The sequence below is a fragment of the Oryctolagus cuniculus genome, chromosome 8, assembly GCF_051225735.1.
Source record: "Oryctolagus cuniculus isolate XC-2025 breed Fujian yellow rabbit chromosome 8, ASM5122573v1, whole genome shotgun sequence".
Lineage (NCBI taxonomy): Eukaryota > Metazoa > Chordata > Mammalia > Lagomorpha > Leporidae > Oryctolagus > Oryctolagus cuniculus.
This window is the reverse complement of record NC_142874.1, coordinates 38,870,819-38,897,726: the sequence shown is the minus strand read 5'-3', so window position 1 is coordinate 38,897,726 and position 26,908 is coordinate 38,870,819. Positions and strand designations below refer to the sequence as shown.

The following is a 26,908-nucleotide window of genomic DNA, read 5'->3' as shown; positions in this document are numbered from 1 at the left end:
AGATAGTACTTTATGTAGTAGGTCATGCTATATTAGAGAGGTAGTATGAGCCACTGGAAAGAGAAAAGTAGCAGTGTAGAACAATCAGTACTTATTCATGTTTGAGAATTTTGGGAGATGGATTGAGGTTAAAAAAGAAATCAGTAGGAGGTTGTGCAATATTTCAGGTAAGAAGTGAGACAAGGAGAATGTATTAAATTTTCAAAATACTAATATCAGTTGTTGGGGAGTATAGATTCACTTGCCTGCTACAGGTGGGTAGGTTGGTAGATTTATTTTTGTATATTTGGAAATACTGGTTCAATATTTCACTTGGATTAAAGTTAGAATGTATTTAGTAGTTTTAGCTTAGTTGAGCACACATCACAAAACAATCCCACAATGCAGTACATTTGTCAGTCTCTACCCAAGAGGGTAGAAGAACTAAAGGCCAAGTGTGTGAGTGACTGCTGGCGTTATTATAGGGTGTTAATATGATGCTCATTTTACTGGGGTGCTTATTTCATAAGCACCAAATTCATATCATGTGGAAAAATGAAATTAAGAAAAAATAAATACATCTTCTATGTTTAACTCTATATTTGATACAAGTAAAGGATTCATTAAGGCTGTGTCTTGTGAATATTTTACAGATATTTGATCTGTATGTTCTATTAAGATACTGCTTTGATGAATAAATTTGAGAGGCATAATAGGATGTTCTATGTTCTGTTTTTCTTAAACAAAAACTCATTAGGTTTTGTTTAAGGTTATGCTATAGATGATACTTATGGTATTAAGTTGTAAGATTTCTGAATTGGATGGTGATATGTACTTTGGAGAAAATAAAACATCAATTTAATAAATAGTGATTTTGAGTGGGACACTAGATTGTGGGATCAAGGAATGAGTCTTTGACTCTTTAAGAAGTGAAATTTGCAATGAGATGTGAATATTAAAAAGAACTTTGTACAAAGATTTCCCAGAAGAACCTTCCTAACACTGGAACAGCTAGTTTAAGCTAATGGTTTGCTGTGTTTGAGGTTCAAGAAGAAAGCTTGTGCCTAGAGAGTAGTGAATAAAGAGAGGAAGAGGCAGAAGTTAAAGCCAAAGATATAAATAGACATGGTCCAGATTATATAAACTCTTGTAGGCCATGAGAAAGTATTTGGGTTTTAAGTACAAAGGAAAACAACTGATGGTTGTGTTGCGCAGGAGGGTATGATGATCTAATATAGAAATTGAGGTCATTATGGCTATGATGGATAATGGTTAGTAGTGGAGACCAGTGGAGGAAAGGCTATCATAGTAATTTAAGTTAGCAATGATGTTGATTTGGATCACACTAAAAGCTGTTGCTATGGAGAGAAATGATGGTTTGGGGACACATTTTTATTTTTTTTAAATTTTTATTTGAGAGATGGGAGAGAGAGACAGATGCAAAGAGATCTTCTACCCACTGGTTTACTTCCCAAATGCCTGAAATAGCCAGGGCTAGGTCAGGCTGAAACCAGGACCCTAGAACTCAATCTGTGTCTACACAAGGGTGACAGAGACCTACATACTTGAGTCATTGCCAGCTACTCCTCAGGGTGCACATAAGTAGGAAACCAGAATTGGAGGCAGAGCTGGGACTAGAACCTAGGGATTTTGATAAGGGATGTAGGCATTCCAAGTGACATCCTACCCACTGCACCAAGTGCCTGTCCCCAGATACATTTTTAGAGGTGGACTAATGATGACTTACTGAAAAGGAAAGATTCAAGAATGACTCCTAGGTGTGTGGCAGAGCAACTAACACTAATTCCTCATTTGAGGAAGGAATTGGTGGTAGGGAATAAATATATTTGGGGTTGAAAAGTAAATAAATAATTTTGGATATATTAATTTTGAGATACCTAACCAGCATTCTAGTGGAAGTGGTATAATAGACAATTGGAGTTCTGCTTGAAAACTCTGGGTTGGAGAGTATGTTGATGATATTTTAAATCAGGGAACTGGATTAGCTTATTGACAGAAAATTTATTTAGAGAAAAGAGTAAAGTTTTGGGTACTTTAAGATTCAGAGAGATGATAGAACAAAAGAGGAGTCAACAAAGGATACTAAGAAGTGGCCAGTGAGCTGGAAGGAAAACCAGAAGAGTGTTTGAAGACATTTCAAGAAGTAAGATAGCTTTTCATTTCTTTATTACAGCACTTAACACTTTATATTGTAGTTTATCTGCTTAATTCCATTAGCGCTGTCCTTTGAAATTATTGCACTATGCAGTGAAGTGACCACTAGTTCCCTTAGCTCCTGAACACTCACATGGCTGTTGTTCCTGAGAAACCAAGCTTTTTCTTTTTAAAAGTTTTTTAATTTTAATTTTTAATTAGTTTTTAACAGATTCATTATGCTTTGTAGATAGAATTCTAAGAAGGTAATGATATCCCCTTCCTCATTCCCTCCGTCTCTTCCCCTCTCTTCTGCCCATCCTCCTTCCATTTCTCTTTTGCCTTTTTTTAGCTTTTAAGATAACATGTTTTAAATTTGCATTACAGTGAAAAGGCTTAATACTTCACCAAATACTAAGTTTAACAAGTAAAAAGCAAAAAGATCCTAGTTTAATGAGAACATAGACAATGGCTATAAACAGGAAATTCAGCTTTTGATATTACTTCCTTTAAATGTCAGTAGCCATAGCAAAGGTCTAGGGCATGGTGTGGAATTGTAGATGAACTTCTCTAGAGAGAGCCTGTGTTAACTCTCTTCAGGGTTAAATGTGAAAATAGTTGTGTTAATATGTATGATAGGGAAGAAAATGGCTGTTTATTCATAAAGGCAATCTTAGCTAAGCTGTTCATATCTATCTTTCTCATTGGTATATTTGTAGGTCCCTACTGTACAACTATGCATAGTGTGTGACTCTAAAATTTCAATGGCATGAAACAACAACATTTATTTCTTGCATGACTATGGCTCAACTTCATCCTGTGATTTTTGAGTATAATTCTGCTTCATGTGTCCAGGAGTATTCTCTTAGTGGAGTGCAGACATTCAACAGCCCAAGCCAGACCTTGCAAGCACAGGTAAATTTTCTGCTTGCGTTAAGGCAAGTTAAACTGCTGCTTGGGATGCCTGAATCCTAAATTATTAGAGTGCCTGGGATCAAGTTCTACCTCATCTGATCCAGCTTCCTGATAATGTGAACCCTGGGAGGCAGCAGATGATGGTTCAAGTACTAGGGTCCCTGTTGCCAATGTGGAATACCTGGATGGAGTTCCTGGCTCCTGTTTTTGGCCTGGCCCAGCCCCAGCTATTGTGGGCATTTGGGGGAGTGAAACAGAGGGTGGAAGATATTTCTCTCTCTTTCTTTCCCTCTCTGGGTCTCTGTGCCTTTCAAATAAATAAAAATAAACAAACAATGAAAACAAACTTCTTCTTGGGTCACAGTCACTTACATTGTACTGACCAAAGTAATGATTTAGCCCCAATATAACTGAAGTGTAGAATTATATTCCTCCTATGGAGGATGGGGAGAGAAGACTGAATATTTATTAAACAATAACAATAAACATGGCTAAGGTGGCTTCCACTGGTATCTAGTGGGAAAAGGCTTGCATAGCCACTCTACAAAAAATTGTTCAGTTGCAATATTAATAGTAGCAAGGATGAGAAACTCTGCCTTAGAGCAGTACTTCTAATGTTTTAACATGCATCAGAATCACCTGGATGATTTATTAAAACATAAACTCTCAAAGAAGCTAAGCTCCTAAGGTTTCTGATGCAGTAGGTCTAGAATTCCTAACAAGTTTCTAAATGTTGTTGCTGGAAGTCCAAGGATCACACTGGGAGAACCACCGGCTTAGAGCATGTATCATACTCTTTCTTTCTAGATGATGGTACAATTTGGGCCATCTCCCACTTTTTTCCCAGGCGCATTACAGGAAGCAGGATTGGAAATGGAGAATCCAGGACTCATAGGAGATGCCTGTGTCTCAGATTGTGGCTTAATCAATTGTACCACGATACCACCCCTGGTCAGGAAACTTTTAAGATCACTCATGCTTTCTTTCTGAAGGTTTCTGGAGCATGGAGTTTCTGTTTCCAGCTTGACTGCATCAAACATTCACGAGTACAGGTTTGTTTTGTAGAATGGTGGGCATAATTATCAGCCTATTAAAATTGTTTTCTCCTACTTTTTCTGTTTAATGTGCATAAGTGGATTTGCTTAAATTAAAGGTATAATGCCCTTTATTGATGCAAGCAATGTTATTTATTGATGCTATTATTAAAGGTCTTACTCTGAGAAAAGAAATGGGCCTCTTGGGTGTCCAGATTTTTAGCATGAGAAAATGCTTTTGGTTAGCCGGCGCCGTGGCTCAATAGGCTAATCCTCCACCTTGCGGCGCCGGCACACCGGGTTCTAGTCCCGGTTGGGGCGCCGGATTCTGTCCCGGTTGCCCCTCTTCCAGGCCAGCTCTCTGCTATGGCCAGGGAGTGCAGTGGAGGATGGCCCAGGTGCTTGGGCCCTGCACCCCATGGGAGACCAGGAAAAGCACCTGGCTCCTGGCTCCTGCCAAGATCAGCGCGGTGCGCCGGCTGCAGCGGCGGCCATTGGAGGGTGAACCAACGGCAAAGGAAGACCTTTCTCTCTCTGTCTCTCTCTCTCACTGTCCACTCTGCCTGTCAAAAAAAAAAAAAATGCTTTTGGTTGATGGAAAGCTGAAGCATAGAGAGCAAATGCTGTAGCAAGGTTGCTTTTCTCCAATCTGAACCTGGAAGCACCAATTCCTGCCCAGGGAAAGGCAAAACCTGGGGCTACCAACTAGACGAAAGACATGGCGGTGATGGGGTGATGCTACAGTTTGAATATTAGTTTGGGTGTCCCACAAAGACCCATGTATTAAAGACTTGGTTCCCAAAGTCTTAATGATGTTAAGAGAGTGGAAGCTAAATTCAGTTATAGTATTTAGAGATGGGGCATTTGGGAAGTGAGAGGTTGGATTAGGAAGTTAGGGTGGAGCTCCTGTAATCCAGTCATGGTGGCTTTATAAGGGGAGACGTAGACTGACACTCTCTCGCCATGTGATGCCCTGGACTAGCCAGGGTGCCATCACCGCAGGCTGAGTCATTGAGGCCACCCAGTCTTGGACTGTGAATCTCTAAACCATGGGCCAAAATGAACATTTTCTCTGTATATAGTTAGCTCCTGTCAGGTATATATGTATGTATCTATGTGTATGTGTGTACATATATATATATATACATGCATATATGTATGCATGTGTATATATACATGTATATATGTATGTGTGTATATATACACATGTATATATGTATGTAGGTATGTGTGTGCATATATACACATGTATATATGTATGTATGTGTATATACATGTATATATGCATGTATGTGTGTATGTATACACATGTATATATGTATGTTTGTGTATATACATGTATATATGTATGTATGTGTATATATACATGCATGTATGTTTGTGTATATACATGTATATATGTATGTATTTGTGTATATATGTACATGTATATATGTATGTATGCATGTATGTATGCATGTGTATATATACATGTATACATGTATGTGTGTATATATATATATATTTTAAATGATGAAAGCTAACACAGGAGGGTGTATTAGTTGAGTCCTCTGGAGAGCGAGCATTGAGAAAGAGTCAACCCAAAGCAGACTCACCTGAGAAGCCTCTGCCAGGAACTAAGCAGGGTGAGGCTACTGGGTCTGGCTCTGCTCAACACAAGCCTCCTCTAATTAGCAGTCTTTGCTATGAAATCTCCTACCCCCACTTGCATTATCTGAACCTTGATGGCTCTGCATTTTGGTTTGAGACTCTCCAGGTAAAGATGGATTCTGAACGCACTGTGGCTGGAGGCTGATGGTTAACTGTCCTCTGCATTCCCCAATGAGCATCAAGTTCATTTTTGATAGGAAGTGGGAATGGTACACGTTCATAACTGACACAGTGGGGTCTCAGCCCAGAATTCGGGTGGATGTCAGGGCTTTGGTTCCTAAGGATTATGTGATACCGATTGGGTAGCTGCTGCTGATTGAGTGGCATAAATGGTTAACTGAGATGAGCATTCACTTATCTATGAGACTGAGAACCATTTAATAAGCACTTGACTTAAAGGGAAGTGTCCAAAGGGAAGTGTCTTTAGTTCAGGGCCATAACAGAAATAATTAAATAATTGAATGTTGACTTAAAGCTTCTTTACTTTCTCCTCACATTGGGAAAAGGTGGTCCATAAACAGAGATAGGGCAGAGACTTTAGGGAAGAGCAGTCAAGTTATCTAACTTTTAGTCAGGCAGTGGGGGGATGTATTAATGGAGAGTGTTGGGGGACCCTCACTTTGATATAATCTGATTTATAATTGCTCCAATTCCCCGGCCCTCAAACAGACCTCAGGTCTCATTCCCACAGCCACTGAGAGACTAGCAACTGAAGGCTGCCAAGTGGAGTTCCTCTAAGTGGCTATTTAGATCAGACTAGACTCCATTATTATTTCTGCACCATTATATTTTCCTCCAAGATGCACCTAAATGCTTGTTTGGAACAAGTGCTACTTTTTTGTTTCTTGTTTTTAGAAGAAGATGACGATTCATAGCAGCGGTTTCCTTTGATATTACAAGGGTTTTCAAGTTAAACTGAGTGGCTTTCCTGCCACTGCCATGCCTGAACGCTGTAACCCTCTGCTCATGTTCCTGTGGTGCCCACTAGTGGCAACCATGATGAAGGACTTTCTCAGACTTACATAGGATTTTGAAAGTTTCTGAACGATGGCAAAACAGTATTGTACCACCAGAAAGAATAAATTCATTTTGAAAATTGAAGGCCATGCATGAGATATTTTAAAATGCTGGCTCCAATATTTATTTATTACTTGATAAATAATGTTTTAAAGAAGTCTGTCATAAAACAGCTAAATATACTCACTATTGTTTCTAAATCATAAGTAATATTAAAATCCAGTGGTCTTTCAACATCTACATTTTCTAATTTTGCAATATTCCTTTTTTAGAAACCTTTTATTTAAAGTATATGAACTTCATGCATTTCATATATACAAATTTATAAACATAGTTATTCTTGGGACCAGCACTGTGGCATAGCAGATAAAGCCACTGCCTGCAGTGCTGGCATACCATATGGCTGCCAGTTTGAGTCCTGGCTGCTCCACTTCTGATCCAGCTCTCTGCTATGGCCTGAGAAAGCAGTGGAGGATGGCCCAAGTCCCTGGGCCCCTGCACCCAAGTGGGAGACCCAGAAGAAGCTCCTGGCTCCTGGCTTCAGATCAGATCTGCGTGGCTTTGTATCAAGTCTTTGCAGCTCTGGTCATTGTGGCCATTTGGGGAGTGAACAAGCAGATGGAAGACTTCTCTCTTTCTTTCTCTGCCTCTGCCTCCTTGTAACTCTGTCTTTCAAATAAATAAATAATTTTTTTTTTAAAAAGAAGCAGTGATTCTTACCACCCTACCCTCCTTCCTACCTGCACTTCTACCCTTCTTTCTCTTTCCTTTCCTAGTCCCATTTTTATTTTATACAAATATCTCTTTTCAATTAACTTTATACTCATAAGATTAACCATACACTAAGCAAAGAGTTAAGTAATATAGAAAAAAAACCCCAAAAAATAAAATTCTGTTCTTCACCGATCAAGATCAGGGCTGTTCAAAATCATCACATTTCAGAGTGTCAATATCACTTCTACAGATTGCCCAGCGATAATCTTTAACATAGGGGCCCTATTAGTCCTTGTCGCTGCAGTGCCTATCAGCTAACCTTGTTCCTAATAGCACAGGGAACAATACACTTCAGCATTAGAGACCTGCTTCTCCACTCTAAGCTCAGAGGGCGGGAAGTCACAGTCTGCACCTGGCTTGGGGATGGGGAGGAGACGGGCAAATTTCCCCCTGGACCAGATGCTTGCTTTCTTGTTTCAGGAAGGGTAAGCAACACAGGGCAGGAGGAAGTGTGTTTCTTTGTCACATGGCCTACAGCAGCTTTCATTTTGAAACTACATTCGTCTCTTCTAAGGGAACAGCTTTCAAGCGCGATTGCTTTGTAGCAGGTCACATACAACCAAAATGTTCTCTCTGTTTCTGTGTTAGTAGAATTTAATACATTGTCTTTGCTGTTGCCCACTTGGGTTGTCAAATGTCCATCAGTTTTTATGCATTTGTTTGTAAAAGTTATCCTAAGAAGCTCACAGAGTTCCGTGGGTGGTGTCTGTGCCACCTTCTCAGGGAAATGGAGTAACTCAAGTGAGGGCTGATATCTCAACAACACCTTAAATCTGCCCACCATGATGCAGGCATCTTTTCTGAGAGGTTGTTACTGTATGGTAGATGCTTCAAATGTTTCCCCGGCCCTCAAACAGACCTCAGGTCTCATTCCCACAGCCACTGAGAGACTGGCAACTGAAGGCTGCCAAGTCGAGTTCTTCTCCAAGAATTGCCCTTGGCTAAAGAGGGCATCCTGGCTCGAAGCCACGCCCCATCCACCGCCGAGTCAGCCTGCTCCATGAGGAAACAGAAGGGCTTGGTTCCTTGCCTCAGTCTGAGGAAACCTGAGGGCCGTCCCTGGCCCAGTGTTCTTAGTGGGATCAAGCGAAGTCCCTGTACTTTTTTTTTTTTTTTAATTAAGATTTATTTATTTACTTAAAAGGCAGAGTTACACAGAGAGAGAAGGAGAGAGAGAGAGAGGGAAAGTCTTACATTGCTAGTTCACTCCCACAGTTGGCCGCAATGGCCAGAGCTGGGCCGATCTGAATCCAGGAGCCAGGAGCTTCCTCCAGGTCTCCCATGTGGGTGCAGGGCCCAAGGACTTGGGCCATCTTCTACTGCTTTCCCAGGCAATAGCGGGGAGCTGGATCAGAAGTGGAGCAGCTGGGACTCTCTCTGGCGCACATATGGGATGCCGGCACTGCAGGTGGTGGCTTTACCTGCTATGCCACAGTGCCGTCTCCCCCATGCACTTTCTATGTCCTGTCCTAATGCCCTCATACTCCCCAAATCCCAAGAGATTCCAGATAAACTTTCTCAGCACATGTTTCCCAGGCAGCTAAATCTGTGTGGTTGACACAAGCTGACAGCTTTAGGAAAATAATCTCAACAGTAGCATGAATACAATAAGGTCTCAAAATCACATAGAACAACTCAGTTGAAAGTCACCATGGGAACATTTGTGACATTGTAGCTAAGTGGAGTAGAAAGAAAGTGAAGGAGAAATCACATCCAAGAGACACACAGCTACTTCTTTACCCCGGCTTTATTGAGGTATGATTGACAAATGACAATTGTATAAACTTAAGGTGTAAAATGTGATGTTTGACATGTCGTGATTACCACTGTCAAACTAATTGACATATCCATAACTTCAAAATGTTATTTGTGTGTGTGTGTGTGTGTGTGTGTGTGTGTGGTGAAAGCATGTGAGACACTGTCTCTTAGAAAATTTCAAGTACACAATATGGTACTATTATTAACCATAGCCACTGAGACAAGCATTAGATATCTGGAACTTAGTCATGCTGCACAATAAACTCTGTATCCTTTGAACAACATTTCTCCTGGTTTAAGATGTGACCCTTCTTCCTGTACACACTCTGTCACCCTCAAGGTGGTCTTTGCCAGAGATGACACATGTATGCCATTTAGATTTTCAACCTCCAAAACTGTAAGCTAACTAAACCTCTTTTATTTATAAAGTTTAAAAAGACTGTCACTGCTTGATACAACGAATGAAGCTATTAGATGCTGAGGTGTTTTTTGCTGGGAAGTTCTTGAATGCTGACTCAATCTCCTTATTCATTATTTTTTCTTGTTTATTTTTTCTATTTCTTAATGATTAAGTCTTAGTGGCTAACATATTTCCAGGAAATTATCAACTTCTTCTGGATTATCTAGCTTGTTGGAGCATAATTGCTCTTAGGAGTGTTTTATGACCATTTGTTTTTCTGTCATATCTGTTGTTTTATCTCCTCCATCACTTACAATATTGAGTCTTCTTTTTTTCTTTTGTCTACCTAAGATCTGCTAATTTTTTTGTCTTAAAAAAAGCCTCTTAGTTTCATTGGTCTTTTCCACAGTGTTTCTAAGCTTTATTTCATTTATTTCTGCTCTGCTCTGTATTATTTCCTTCATTCTGCTAACTTTGGCGTCAGTTTGTTTTCTTTTCTGGTTCTTTGGATTTAATGTTAGGTTGTTTGACATGTTTTGCTCTTTTAAACTTACAGTATGCTCTTTTTATTGGTACTGCTTTTCCTGCATCCCATTGTGTTAGTAGATTGTGATTCTGTTTTTATTTCTTTCATGACATTTTTCTCTTTTCTTTTGGTTTCTTCTTTGGCCCAATTGTTATTTATTCAAGAACATGTGATTTAGTTCCTACAAATCTGTGAATTTCAAAGTTTCTTCCCTTTATTGATTTCTGATTTTATACCATTATGGTCCAAAAAACACACTTGATATGATTTTAATTTTCTTAAACTTGCTGAGATTTTGCAATGAAACGTATGATGTATGCTGGCTAATGTTCTGTGTGTGCTTGAGTATAATGTTGGATGGAATAGTCTGTCAAGATCCATTTGGTCTGAAATATAGCTGAAGTCTAAAGTTTCCTTGGTCACTTTCTTCTTAGATGGCCTATCAGTTGTTGAAAGTGCCATGTTGAAGTCCCTATATATAATTATTGTATTGCTGCCTATTTATTCCTTCAGAATTATTATTTATATATTTACATGCTCAAATGTTAGAGGCATATGTAATTATAATAGTTATGTCCTTGATGAACTGACCCATTATCATTATCCAATGTCCTTGTCTCGTCTCTTTTTATAGTGTATGACATAAAGTCTGTATTGTCTCATATAAATACAGCCACTCTTGCTCTTTTTTTGGTTACCATTTACATGGAATATCATTTTCTATTCCTTCACTTTTGTTGTGTCTTTAAAACTAAGATTGTTTTCTTCCAGGAGGCATATAATTTTTTTTTTTTTTTTGACAGGCAGAGTGGACAGTGAGAGAGAGAGACAGAGAGAAAGGTCTTCCTTTGCCGTTGGTTCACCCTCCAATGGCCGCCGCGGCCGGCGCGCTGCGGCCGGCGCACCGCGCTGATCCGATGGCAGGAGCCAGGAGCCAGGTGCTTTTCCTGGTCTCCCATGGGGTGCAGGGCCCAAGCACCTGGGCCATCCTCCACTGCACTCCCTGGCCACAGCAGAGGGCTGGCCTGGAAGAGGGGCAACCGGGACAGAATCCGGCGCCCCGACCGGGACTAGAACCTGGTGTGCCGGCGCCGCAAGGCGGAGGATTAGCCTAGTGAGCCGCAGCGCCGGCTATAATTTTTTTTTAATACAGAGATTCATTTATTATTTTTTGGTTTACAAAGGCACCCAATAGTGTTTTTTTTTTTTTTTTTTTTTTTTTTTTTTTTTTTTTGCCAGAGTGTCTTGGCTTTCCATGCCTAAAATACTCTCATGGGCTCTTCAGCCAGATACGAATGCCTTAAGGGCTGATTCTGAGGCCAGAGTGCTATTTAGGATATCTGCCATTCTATGAGTCTGCTGTGTATCCCACTTCCCATGTTGGATCATTCCCTTTTTTATTCTATCAGTTAGTATTAGCAGACACTAGACTTGTTTATGTGATCCCTTTGACTCTTAGACCTATCAGGATGATCAATTGTGAACAGAAATTGATCGCTTGGACTAGTGAGATGGCATTGGTACATGCCACCTTGATGGGATTGAATTGGAATCCCCTGGTATGTTTCTAACCCTACCATTTGGGGCAAGTCAGCTTGAGCATGTCTCAAATTGTATATCTCCTCCTTCTCTTATTCCCACTCTTATATTTAACAGGGATCACTTTTCAGTTAAATTTAAACACCTAAGAATAATTATGTGTTAATTACAGAGTTCAACCAACAGAGCAAAAAACTACTAAAAAGGATAAAGTATTAAATTGTACATCAACAGTCAGAACAAGGGCTGATCAAGTCACTGTTTCTCATAGTGTCCATTTCACTTCAACAGGTTTCCTTTTTGGTGCTCGGTTAGTTGTCACTGATCAGGGAGAACATATGATATTTGTCCCTTTGGGACTGGCTTCATTCACTCAGCATGATGTTTTCCAGATTCCTCCATTTTGTTGCAAATGACCAGATTTCATTGTGGGTTTTTTTTCACTGCTGTATTGTATTCTATAGAGTACATGTGAAAGATCTCTGCGAGTGAGATCCCAGTAGAAAGAACAGGCCATCAAAGAAGGAGGTACCTTTCTCTGAAGGGAAGAGAGAACTTCCACTTTGACTATGACCTTGTCTAAATAAAATCAAAGCCGGCGAACTCAAAAGGCTTTCATAGCCTTGGCAACTCATGACAAGAGCTTAGGGAGATTACTGATGCCATAAGCAAGAGTGTCAATTTGTTAAGTTGACAACAGGAGTCACTGTGCACTTACTCCTCATGTAGGATCTCTGTCCTTAATGTGTTGTTCAATGTGAATTAATGCTATAACTAGTACTCAAACAGTATTTTACACTTTATGTTCTGTGTGGGTGCAAACTGAGAAATCTTTACTTAATATATACTGAATCGATCTTCTGTATATAAAGATAATTGAAAATGAATCTTGATGGGAATGGAATGGGAGAGGGAGCGGGAGATGAGAAGGTCGCAGGTGGGAGGGAAGTTATGGGGGGCAAAAGCCATTGTAATCCATAAACTGTACTCTGGAAATTCATATTTACTAAATAAAAGTTAAAAAAGGCACCGAATATTGCTTCTATTTACTTCTTATAAAAGATAAGTTTACATTTTAAAAAATATAAAGAACAAAAATCCCAAATCAGTTCTATAGACAAACATAAAAAAAGGAGAGTGCTGAGATATTTCCTCCCTGCTTTCAAATTTCATTGCAATTCTCACAACCGCTGGAGCTGGGTCGTGCTGAAGCCAGGAGCTGGGAGGTGGGACTTTAATCCAGGACTCCCCTGTAGGTGGCAGAAACTCAGTTACTTGAGCCACTACCACTACATCCCAGGGACTGTATGTAGCAGGAAGTTTGAATCAGATGCCAGAGTTGGGAATAGGACCCACTGGGATACAAGCATCTTAACCATTAAGATAAAACACCTGTCTCTGCACTGAGTTTTAGGACTTATCAATGTTGCACAAATTTAAATTTAGTCACAATGACATCACAATTTAAAATGCATATGCCAGGGTTAAGAGTGAATGGGGTAAAAGACCCATATGTTTCAGAATATAGCTTTATCGGATGAATCAAATGAAGTATGAAATTTATCTATAAGGCTCTCCTGTTGTATATTTGTATAGAAAACCCAGTTAAACAAAGTATGTATAGTAAATGACACCAACAGAACTGATATACAAAACTGTTAAGTTTGACTTAAAGTTGAGTTGGTGGGAATTAACACAATCTATATACTTCTAATGCTAATTTCAGAGCTATAAGTCCAGAATGACAGACATACTTGCTTAGTTTATTCATTAGGCTTATTTTGACAACAGAATTCTGTAGAAACATACACACAAAATTATAACAAATGACCTCAACACCCTCTTAGCTAGCATTTCTTTAAATTAGATTACATGAATAAAAAACCCAGAAGACATATACTTGTGTATATCTCAACACCTACCCAAGTTGTACCACATTCTTTGCAAGACAGACAATTCACCTGAATCTAGATATAGTCAGCAGAAGTAAAAATTATACAAACATTAGCGTGTTTTCTTGGAGAGAGTACTCGTGTATCTTACATGAGCCACTGTAAATCAAAGTCATCATCATTTATTCCATTTTCAGACATTGTCATGGTCTCTCATACAAGGTATGGTCCTAGACTAGGGGCTTTAGTATCATTCCAAAGAATATGTAGATATTTATATACATATTTCTTTCAAAATAATTTTTAAAAGTTTTACTACAGAAAGTCTGGCTTCAACATGGAAGCATTTTTCCTTTTCAAGATTATACACCTGCATGGAAGAAGGTCCTTTCCTTTACATTTAGTTTTTTCATAATAGTAAAATAAACTTCTTATACATTGCATTTGACAAAGAAAATTAAGATGTAAATTTCCATGTAACTTTTTGTATTATGAACTGACATCTCTAAACATATTGAAGATAGACTGGTGGTGATTAAATATAATACAATTGGATCATTTTCATTAGGATAGTGTGTGTTATGCTTAACAATTTGTTAAGCCAAATGTATGTTAAATGAATAAGTAGAGTTTACCTATTAGGATTTAAAGGGCATTATAATTATTAAAATATACATTGCTTTTCTTTCTATAATGTGTTTTTTGCTAAAGCTAAAACCACATGCAGAAAAAAATAAATGGTATCTTCAAACTCATTCAACAGTTTACTATTTTATGTGGTCTGTAAATAAAGTCCTTTATATAATTTTATACACAGTATTTACTCATTATTTTATTTTTCTTGAAGGAATTCAGCTTTTAAGGTCAAAATTAGTATGTGTTTACTCACAAGGATATTTTCTTACTGTTATTACTACCTGCAAATGCATTCTTCAGTAATAATGTACTTTCAGATTTTATTTAAAAGACAGTATAAGTCTTTTAAGAGTCTTATGAATAAAATTTATAAAGGGAAGTGAGTACAAGCATGGTGACTCAGTCTCTACTCCCACTTCTTACAGGAAATCTTCCTGCTTCAAAACATGAACACAACGTCACAAGACTGGCTCTTATTTGATCATAATGAGAACAAAAAAAAAGGATTCCTATTCTTTCTGATACTAACAGTTTTATTTTATTTTATTTTCACTTTCCTTTAAAAAACACATAGCACACATTCATACAGATTCTCAAACCCATTTAGAGCAAGTAGGTTCTTCAGAATAATAGGCGGCCTTCAGATGATGACACTAATCGATTGCTTATAGAAAAATGGTGTGTATCAGATGTTTAATCAGAAAACGAAAGATGAGAACATGTCTGTCATGTTTTATGCACTCAGTAGCTTAGAGGATGATGTGAAAATAGTGCAAGTATAATTTTAACAAAACTAAAACCCACTTTAGCAGACTGAAAAATCAAACATTGAAGAATCAACTATCTACCAACTTATCTAGAATCTCTGTCCAAATAGACACTTTTCTTTGTAGTGAATATTTGAATTAGAAATTCACTATCCGTTAAGGCATATTTTATTAATATGTTCCAGAATTGCACAGTCAGACTGGTCAGTGTTCCTATTTTCCCATTCCTGCTTTCATCTCTATTTCTTTCTTCCAAGGATCAAAATGTTGAGTCATGGTTTTGGTGGCAACTGTAAATCTGAGCTGGCATACCACAGTGTGTTCACTAGTTTTCATGAGTATAAACATTAACATGTTACATAAAATGTACCATAACCGATCTAAGATGGGTTAATGTCTTTACAAGAGGTGAGATGACTTAAGTTCATTTTACATTTTGTGCATTTAGACCACCATATACATAGATTTTCTAATGCTAAATTCTTGGTCTTCAGTATCTCATAGTGCCAAATGTTTGGGAGTATGACAGAAGTTTGTAACACAGACTAACCACAATGTACCAGACATTTCTTGCCAATTGTGATCTTGCAATAAAAATGCGCCAGATCAGAATCACAAGAATAGTATTAAAGCCATAATGTATGTTCCCCAATTTGTTAGATGCTTTCTAGTAGCAGGGAGGCCAGACGTTTCTTCATTCAGCACATATTTCTTAGTTCCCATGCAGTAGTTCTCTATATACGCTGCCTGATGTAACTGCTCTACATCAATATTGAAGGTCTTTTTGTCTTCAGGATTTAGTTGATTCGTTAACATTTTCACATTGTCAGTGTTACAAACCCAAGAATTACTTGTGAAATAATCAAGAAACACTATAGCTTTATGAAGACAAGTTATGGTTTTCATCATCCTTGAGCTTCTTCCAGTCATCCTGAGGTGGATATCATCCAGGAATGCTGGGGCCTTATGGCTTACAGCAATCCAGTAATGATATGAGAGGTGATTGGAGGTTAGATTTACACTGGGCCGTCTGAAGGTCTGTTCGAGAGGATTCCTCCTGAAAGTGGAAATAACATGGTATTCCACTTCACTCCAGTGGGAAGACTTAGTGCTGCCTGTTGTGCAATTGTACACCATGATGTTTCTTGGTCTGTTAACTCCAGAATACCAGGCTCCACAAGACTTGTGTTGACAGCTACATCTACAGGAACAAGATCTGCAAGGGCATTGTGGAGGCACACATTGTTTAAAGAATTCTTTTTCCTGATGCAATGAAAACACTTGGTCCATCAATCCATCCTGGAAAAGGTTCTTCCCAAACCCACGATCAATGTCATTACAATCACCGCTTTTAGCTTTGCTCTTTCTTGTTGTCCAACATATTCTGCCAATGCTTTCTTGTGTATGTACGTATTAGGTCTATCTCCTATCAATTCTGGTGTGATATCATTTACTAGGCCATCATCCATCCACTCTAAAGAATCAATCAGCTTCTTGAGGTCCACAGGGGGTGGATACTTCATCAATATGTTTTTGATTGCCATAGGCAAATGCTGTTGATACATGCATGAACACCTCCAAGTTCTTCATTTGTTGTGCAAGGAGAATAAGCTGTCTTGTAGCAATCGCATTTAATGGAACAGCATCTCTTAAATTTTCATTAAACCTTACTGTGGCTGCTCAGTGGGAGGATCTATGATGACCTCATTGTCTTCCTCACTAAGAGCCAGTTTAGATTGAGTGAGTTCACTGTTGATTGCTCTCATTTTCTCTCTAAAATCTGGATTCTCATCTCTCAATTGATCACAGAGCTTGCCGCTCACTTCTTCCACTCCTTCCTGAGGGGTCTGCCCAGCTTCCTGCCTCACCAAAACATGCACTGAATTCACCTTTGGGCAAGACCTCAGCAACTTCCCCAGAAGCACTTTTCCTAGGAAGCCAGTAGCTCCAGTTAGGAGAACATTATTGCCTTCAAACTGTTCTGGGATTGAAACCATTTTGACTGCAGGCCAGAGGCTCGGACCTCGCTCTCCCTCTGGCCTTTCAGTGATGGCTGTGCTGCCACCACACTCTCCTCACTTGCTCTTCCACCATGCCCAACCTACTGTGCCTGACCGGCTGCTGAAGCCATAGAACTGTTTTTTTAACCATGCATCTGTCACTCTGTTTAGATGGGAGAATCCAACCCATTGATATTTATGGTAATTTTGCTAGGTAAGAACTTATATTTTTGTTAATTGTTTTCCAATTGTTGTGTAGTTCCTTTGTTTCTTTTTTTGTACATGATTTAATGACTTAAGGTGGCATGGGTACTGGTGTATTTTGATTCTTTTCTCTTACTTTTTAAAAATTTATCACAAGGCTTTTCTTTGTGGTTCTCACAAAGCTTGAATGAAGTATATTATATTTATAGTGATCTGTTTTAAACTAATAACCACGTTGATCATATACACAGGCTCTACACTTAAAATCCTTTTCCTCCCAATTTGTATTACTAATGTAGTAATTTATTTTTATACTGTGCATCTACTAACAGATTGTTTTGACTATAGTTAATTTTAGCAGAAATTATAAAACTTTTATATTTATTCTTTAACATTCATGCTAGAGTTAAAAGTGATTTAGATACCACAGTTTTAGTGTTCTGAATTTGACTATATTCTTACCTTTACAGTGAATCATGACCTTTCATAGTCTTTCATGTTGTTAGTTGGCGTCCTTTTATTGCAACTTGAAGAACTATCTTTAGCAACATGTGTGAAGCAAGTCTAGTATTAAAGGACTGTCTCAGGTTTTGTTTGGGAAAATCTTTGTCTTTCATTAATTTCTATATGACAGCTTTCTTGGGTATACTATTCTTTGCAGGCCATTTTATTTATTCATTTTTTTTCCAGTGGTGTGAGTCCATAATCCTGTTGCCTCCTGGACTCTGAGAAACACATGCTCATAGTCTTTTAGGAGTTCACTTGTGTGTGATGAGTTGCTTTTCTCTCATTGCTTTCAAAATTCTTGTTGACTTTTGAGTTTTATTATTATTATATATTTTGGTAACTGTTTTTGGATGTTAATTTTTTTAAAAGTTTTTATTTATTTTATTTTATTTTTATTTTTTGACAGGCAGAGTGGACAGTGAGAGAGAGAGAGACAGAGAGAAAGGTCTTCCTTTGCTGTGGGTTCACCCTCCAATGGCCGCTGCGGCCAGTGCGCTGTGGCCGGCGCACCATGCTGATCCGATGGCAGGAGCCAGGTATTTATCCTGGTCTCCCATGGGGTGCAGGGCCCAAGTACTTGGGCCATCCTCCACTGCACTCTCTGGCCACAGCAGAGAGCTGGCATGGAAGAGGGGCAACTGGGACAGAATCCAGCGCCCCGACCGGGACTAGAACCCGGTGTGCCGGCGCTGCAAGGTGGAGGATTAGCCTAGTGAGCCGCGGCGCTGGCTTGATGTTAAATTTATTTGGGATTCTTTTAAGATTCATGGATTTGAATTTTTATCTTCACCTCTTTATTTGTCAAGTTTTTGTCATTATTTCCTTTTGTTTTAAAGATTTCATTTATTTATTTGAGAGTTAGAGTTACAGACAGTGAGAGGGAGAGTTAGAGAGAAAGGTCTTCTGTCTGCTGGTTCACTCCCCAATTTCCCGCAATGCTGGAGCTGCGCCCATCTGAAGCCAGGAGCCAGGCACTTCCTCTAATCTCCCATATGAGTGCAGGGCCCAAGGACTTGGGCCATCTTCTACTGCTTTCCCAGGCCTCAGCAGAGAGCTGGGTTGGAAGTGGAGCAGCCGGGACTAGCACCGGCACCCATATGGGATGCTGGCACCGCAAGTGGAGGATTAACCTACTGTGCCACAGCACCGGCCCCTTGTCATTATTTCTTTAAAACACTGTCTTCCATTTCTTTCCCTGTGCTCCTTCTATGGCTGTCAAAATCCATATATTGATTCATTTGGTGGTGTCCCAGAAATTCCATAAAGCTTTCTTCACTGCTTTTCATTCTTTTCCTTTTTATTCCCCTGACTGGTAGTTTCAAATGAACTGCGCTCAACCACAGATTCTTCTGCCTGATTGATTCTGCTGTTGAAGCACTCAATGAACTTTTCATTTCAATTATTTTGTTCTTCAACTCCAGAACTGTGCTTGATCTTTCTTTATGGCCAAAATTTCTTTAATGAATGCCTAATTTTGTCCATGTACTGCTCTCCTAAATTAGGTTACTCATTTACATTCTCTTGTAGCTCACTGAACTTCTTTAAGGCATTTCTTTTGAGTTCTTTGTCAGGTAATTTGTAGATCTACATTTCTTTAGGTTGTTTATTAGCACTTTATTCCTTATGTGGTCATGCTTCCTGAATTATTTGTGGTCCTTGTGGCCTTTCATTAGGTCTATACACTTGAATAATCAGGCACCTCTTCCAGTCTTCAAAGGCTGGCTTCAGCAGATAAATTCCTTCACCATTTTGCCTGTCCAGATTCTGAGTGTGCTGACTGGCAGGGTTCATGGACAGCCCTGCTGTTAGAATACTCAGCTGGGTTATCCTTATTCCTTATTTGGTGGGTAGCCTTGGTGTCTGGGTCAATGGGTGCAGGCTTAGGGCCTGGTTCCATAGGTGTAGTACTGGATCTGTTGATTCAAAGATTGAGATGACTGGGATGGTTCAGGTGACTGGATCTATGGGGAATGAGTCTTAAGCCTGGGTCTGTGGGAGCTTAGCTGATACTAGGCAGACCTGTCATCTGAACCCACAGGAATGGATTCAGATGAATCCACCTGGGTTCTTGGTCCTTGGAGATCAGCCTGTGGCCTGAGTTATGGGGAAAGGCCTGGTGCTGGGGGATGGGCGTGGTTGGAGCCTGGGTTCCCAGAGAGTGTCATGGAGGCTGGAGAGCCCTTGGAGCCTGGCACCATATGGGCTGGCCTGGCGCCTGAGGTGGGCTCGGGGCCTGGTTCTGTGTGGGCTGGCTTGGCATTGGAGTTCACTGGGGGTGAGCCTGTTACTGATGTCCACAGTGAAGTTGGATGCTCACTTCACTTGTTCTCATCCTTACGGAGAATTTCCCTTTCTGCTCTGTGCTATGAGCTTGCAGGAGGAACTAACTTGGATAATGTGAAGCTGTCCCTCCTCTGCTCTTTAATGAGTATTTTTTTTTTTTTTTGCTTTTACTCTGGTGCCTAATCTCTCATCTGTATTCCTTAACTTTTATGAAAGTACATTTTTCTGTGGGTGGTTGTCCAAAATATTTGTGTGCTAAGGATCACTGGAAACTTTTATTCTGCCCTCTTGGTTATTATCACTCTTGATGCACAACTTTTTTGTGAAATGATGGACAATGACCTACTGGCTACAGAATATTGGGAAACCATGTGATCTCACTGGTTGGGCTTCTTTTTATTTAAAAGCCTCTGTGTTTTTCTGTTTCTTTTTTATTATGAATATCTATGTGGCACTTGTCAGAACTCATCAAGTGGACCATGACATGGGAAGGACTCTAGCTGACTTTGACAGTCCACTTCATATTTTTGTCTAGAGAAGTTCCTCCCTCTCCATTCTGGTGAGAAAGAAAACGTTGGGCTTATGATCTGTAATGGCAACATGCTTTTAAATAGTGACAAGAGATGGAGAGATAGAGAATTGTTTTCCACTTCTATTTGCATGTCTTTTTTTCCTACCTTTTAAAAAATTTTATTTAAGTTACACTAGTTTCATGGATTTTATATATATAGATTTAGGTCAATTGTATTTCTAATGAGGGAAAAACAATCTAGCAGAGGTCTTTCAACTCTCTCCACCAAGGAGTCTCCATTTTTATGTAAATTGCATTTATGTAATGAGATTTATTCTCTATGTTCTCTAACAGACTGTGCTATGATTTGTCTCATCTAAGATATTACAGAAAAAAATGAAAAGGAAAATATCATTATGTACAGGAGGAACAGCAATGATTTTTTCTGTTCTTGATCATAAAAATAGTATAGATAGATATCAGTGACATGCAGAGCAGACATTCAATGTGTGGATTTAATGGATAATTAGAAGTAAATATAAAGTTTGAATTATATCCTAATAAAGCTGCTTATCTTTGTAGTATTTATTCTTCCAGAGTTTTTAACCACTTTGGATTTATTTCATGTTGACCTTCAGTCAAGAGGCACATCTTTTAGACTCTTGTCTCTGTTTTAATCTTGTGACAGGCTATGTTATTCCTGAAAGATGCCCATATTGTTATAACGTATGAGATAGGATTTGTATTGGAATAACACAGGACTAAATGTCTTTGCTAATCAGTAATCAGAGTCTTGTATTTATGTCACATAGGTTCCTCCTTTTATGAAGGCACAGTGCTGTCGTAAATATCTTTTATTCTGTTACCTTTTCTTAGCAATAAGTTGAGGAGGTTTAAATTTCTTTTCACTGTGCAATAGGAAGTTAAGGTACAAAAGTGTTGTGATCACAGTATTGATTGTGTTGGTGGTAACCAGAAGAGCAGGAGCATGGGGATGACAACAGAATGACATCTCTGAAGTCAGGACACAGAGCAGAACCCCAAAGAAGCTAACTTTAGCAGTTTTCTCTTTGTGATCACTAGACTTGGATGGATTTGAAAGTTGGATATTTACAACTTTATGGACACTCTTCTAGGAACCTAGTTCTTAGGGACACATTGAACTTGCCTAAGAAGAAACATTTAAAACATTTGAAATACACCTTAATAAGTACAAATGAATCTCATGTGTTCACTAAGATGATCTGTCAAAGACTGTACCTGAAACTCTAAGGTGAGCAGTGTGTTCTAGTAGCTGGAATACCTTACAGATACATTACAAACAAGGCTTAGAAACAAACGAACAAAAAGTGACTTCTCAGGTCTACGAATAATTTTGTCTCCAGTATCCTTTGGAAGGAAAAGATGTCCCTAGTGGTAAAGAACCTCTTGGAAATTACTAAGAGTCTTGGGAGCCTGCACAAAAATGATGATCTCCAATCCTTAACTAAATGTATGCGGCAGGAAGGCAAGAAAGACCGATGCACCTGGTGAGGAGTCACTCTGTTCTCCCAGATGGCTGTTGCTGGAGTTTGTAAATTTGTGCTTTATGTGGAAGTAACTCAGTAAATTGTGCAAGCAGACGGAGACCTCTGAAAGGAAAGTGCTCTACCCTGTGGTCAAGGCATTTTGTTTCATTTTGTACCAACTGTTCTTTTTCTTTGATCGTGGACAGGCATTTCTCGTGGGGATATCCTGCCTCTGATGGCTCTGGTGAGACTTTTGGCAGAGGAACAGTGAGTGGAGTCAGAGCGCCTGTGTTACTTCAGCGAGCGTGAACAGGAGTTGTAGTAACTGAGAGTTGTATTACAATCATACTTCAGCCACATGAAATCTACACCCACTGAGGCTCCTAGGAAGTACAAGGCTACACTCTGTTGCACATAATAAACATTGGCAATAGCTAAGAAAGCCTCCCTAGTTATAGTCAACATCTGGAATGCTTATGTAAAGAGCAAATTAAAATTTTCTGCACCGTGAAACTCCTCTAATAACTCTTCAGAGGAATTAGGTCCAGAAAGTCCATTTCTCAAAAGGAGAAATTTTGTGCAAAAGTGAGTATTATGTACGAGTGAAGTTGATGATGGGCTTGGCTGTGTTCTATCATGATCCAGGAAAGAGAGAACTAGATGGGCCTGGGTCTGCAGTGTCATAAAGGAGATAAGCATCTGTTCCACCTAAGCCTTAGTTTCCGAATCTGTATACATGATTTTGTTGTGAGAATTCATTGCGATTAAAAATACATCCATGATAGAGTGAGACACAGAACATGCAGATAGTCAACTGTGGCTACAATTATGGAAACAAAGAATGAAGCAAGCACATCCTAGGCTAAGAAAAAGTTCTGGCTACCATGAAGTTTATGATTTAGAACGGTGACTCCTGTGTATCTGTAAGTATCTAATGTCCTATTGGCAAAACACCTGGTGAAGTATTACTCAGGGATGCAGGGGCCTACGGGATGAGGAGAAATCACAGGGGGAGGCCTGAAGGACTGGGAAGTTCATTTGGAACAAAAGCGGGCAACAGAGCAGGATAGCTTTGTGGAGTCACGGAGGTTGAAGTGACGAAGTGGGACTATATATTAAGCTCCAGTTATGAGACCAAGTGGAAACATGAGAAGGAACGTTAACAGTGGGATTATTTTCTGTTATTTTTTAAAAACATTTATTTATTTATTTGTAAGTCAGAATTACACAGAGAGAGAAGGAGAGGTAGAGAGAGAGAGAAAGGTCTTCTATCCGATGGTTTACTCTTCAATTGGCCACAATGGTAGGAGCTGCGCTAATCTGAAGCCAGGAGCCAGGAGCCACGGGCCTCCTCTGGGTCTCCCACATGAGTGCAGAGGCCCAAGGACTTGGGCCATCTACTGTTTTTCCAGACCACAGCAGAGAGCTGGATCGGAAGTGGAGCAGCCGAGACTCAAACTGGTGCCCATATGGATGCCAGCACTGCAGGCAGTGGCTTTACCTACTATGCCATAGCACCGGCCCCTCTGTTATGTTTAGAACCTGCTAGCAGTAGGTGTAAGTGGTTTAAGTTATTCAGGACTTGATAGACCTGTGGAAATATTAAAGTCACCCTCGTAGATAATCCCCAGGAAGCACGGTGTTGGGCTGCTGATCCGGCACATGTGGATTCCCTCTGGTAGGGGACAATGCAAGTTCTTCCACTCATCAATGGGCCTCGCTCATTGTGGAGTTTGATGGGGATTTACTCCATCCCCAGCCTGACTTGACATAAACCAAGCAGGAAAACCCCATTCTTCTCGTCGTTCGTATGGCTGTTTCTATTTAAGCCAGCTCCTGTATTATGTTTCCTGGCCAGCGAGACTAATTTGGGGCAGCCTAGTTACTGCAAATCTAAGGACATCTATTCAATGACTGTCAGAATCAAGTCCATCTGTATCTTGTGAGATGGAGAAATGGCAGTTCATTTCCTATGGCCATGGCCAGCTGGCTATAGGGTGGGACTGACTGTGAGGAACACTATCTTCTTTATGACAGCAGAGTAGAGATCAACTCTGAAGCTTACCCTGACTCTGAACTTTCCAATGCTATAGGCTAATACATTTCTGCACTATTTAATGCAGCTTGACATCGTACATAATCGCAATTGTGAACATATCTTAATGCTGCCAGTGGGTGTGTTTTTCTAAGAAGACCAGATCTCAGGAGCTATATCTACCCACTGCATATGAGAGTGCTGGTTTACACTAATGGACCACTGGTAGGGCTGTCTCAAAGAGAAATGAAGAGGCACAAACACTTGTGCTGCCCAGGGTTGAAGAAGTTGTAGGGGGAAAAAACCCTCACTTTTGCAAAGATGGCAGCTAGTTGAAGGGCTTAGTAAGGAACTTGATTTTGCTAATATACCAAAGCAAAAGAGCAACAACTATAACTATTTGTGAGGAAAAGAAGAGGTATTTTAATAGCTGGTTTTATATCTAACTCTATCTATCTATCATCTATATCTACCTATCTATCTACCTATCTACCCATCTATTGTACATAGAGAGACAGAGTGAAAGAGCTCCTAAACATTGGTCCACTCTCAAAATGCACTCAACAGCCAGAGGGTTGAAGCTGAGAGCTTTGATATTTATATGAGTCTCTCATGTGGGTGGCAGGAGCCCAACTGCCTGAGTTATCAGAGCTGCATCCCAGGTTTTGCCTTAGCAGGAAGCTGGAGTCAGGACTTAAGGCCTCTAGAAATCCAGCCTAGGCACTCAGATGAGGGGCGTTGGCATGCTAGTGTCTTAGCTGCAAGGCCAAATGCCTGCCCTTGGCCTTACAGTTTTAAACTGTAATCCCCTATTTTACACCAAAGTTTCTGTATAGTGCTTCAAACACAAAAGCCTTGGAGTTTTGGTGTCACAAAAGGAGTACTTATGAGTTTTACATCTGGGTTGACATGGTGCAAAATAAGATTAAAATGATCCATAAGCTGAAACAGCAGCTCAGAGCCAGAGCTGAATCGAATCATGAGATCCCACCCTTTTGAATGCTTGCAGTGATGAGCTCTCTCCCCACGTACAGGTGCATCGTGCAGCGAGTCAAGCCTACTTTATTGGACTGACCAAAGACAGGTTTGTTTGTTTTTGGTGAAAACATTTGGGTTACATACATTTCAGTGTACATATTTTTCAAATTAAATGGATACCAATTTCCAGTTTCAATTTAGAGTTGGCAAGAAATGTTATTAAATTAAAACTAGCAATTTTTTTTAAAAGATTTATTTGTTTATTTGAAAGGCAGAATCACAGAGAAGCAAAGGTGAGAGGGAGAGAGAGAGGTCTTCCATCCATTGGTTCACTCCCCAGATGGCAGCAATAGCTGGAACAGAGCCGATCTGAAGCCAGGAACCAGGAGCTTCTTCTGGGTTCCCCATGTGCCTGCATGGGCCCAAGGACTTGGGCCATCTTCTACTGCTTTCCCAGGCCATAGCAGAGAGCTGGATCGGAAGTGGAACAGCGAGAACTCAAACTGGTGCCCATATGGGATGCTGGCACTGCAGGCGGCAGCTTGACCTGCTATGCCACAGTGCCAGCCCCACAATGTTGTTTTTAAATACTTTATCAGTCATGTTGTTGTTCTTAAACCTTGTGACTTATGGTTTGGATGGCACACGTTGCATTGTATAGGGGATACACATTTGTCTATGTTCTCATTCTGACTGTAAGCCCAGTTTCTGTGTTTCATATTGAGGAAAGAAGCTACAGCTTTGTGGACCTAATCTTCTGAAATTGGGTTTACATCATGCTAGAAGTAACTGAATTTATTCTGTTAAGTATAAGAGGGATAGTTTTTAACTAGAACCAAAAAGTCAGAAAAGGGAGATGTCAGAGTTTCAAAGTACAGCTTTTCAAATTTATTTTTAGATTTCATAAAGAAAAGAGAAGTCAACTATAATTTGCTATAGAAAAGAGAAACCAACTTTCATTTTTTTACATTATTGACATCACACAATGTATTTTTCCATAGCAAAATGTATGTTAAAATAGAAATGAAAGTTATTTATTAAGCAAGTCCAAATTTAGACCTTGTAGCAGGAAATAAAAAAGAGACAAGACTAAGCCCTGGTTATATGTAGTCCAGGCCGAAAAAGTACTCAAATTCCTTTTATGCAATCAGGATTGTGCTCAGGGTGCTACAGGGGTGGCGTGAGTGGTAAACTGAGGCCAGAGGGTGGTCCTATCTTGTCACCAGAGCCAGCCTGAAGCCACCTCTGCTTCTCTCATTATTTCTAGTACCTTTTGGACTCTTCTGCCTGATCCCCAAGCCACTTCGCCCTGATGGGTGGAGAGTGGAAGGCAGGCAAGAGACTGAACACCAAACAGAGATGGATTAAACAAGTATTACTGCATCCATTCAAGGACTCTAGTGAGCCCCTGAAATCCAAATCCCCCAAAGGCCCAAAAAATCAGGGAGTCAAACCTGTGGTCTTGGAACTCAATCTGGGAACTCAATAAACAGAAAAGGCTAAAATAATAATGTAGAGAACATTTGTGTTCAAAGAACAGATATTAATTGATTTTATTTATTTTTAAATTTTTATTAATGCAAAAAGAACAAATTTAATGTATTTCATAGATATATTTTGTTTTAAAATTTTTTATTTTATTCATTTGAAAGAGTTACAGAGAGGGAGGGAGGAGCCAAGATCTTCATCTACTCGTTCACTCCCCAATGGCCCCAATGGCCACAGCTGAGCCAGGCCAAACCCAGGAGTAAGGAGCTTCTTCTGGGTCTTCCACGTGGATGCAGAGTACCATGCTCTTGGGCCATCTTCTGCTGCTTTCCCAGATGCATTACCAGGGTGCT

The 26,908-nt window shown here is 39.7% G+C and overlaps 2 pseudogenes; both read right to left on the bottom strand.

The window, feature by feature from the left end:
• Positions 1-26,908, bottom strand: part of LOC138843473 (ATP-binding cassette sub-family E member 1-like) — a 1,090,710-nt pseudogene that overhangs the window by 13,838 nt on the left and 1,049,964 nt on the right.
• Positions 15,532-17,038, bottom strand: LOC100348162 (fatty acyl-CoA reductase 1 pseudogene; annotated as a pseudogene).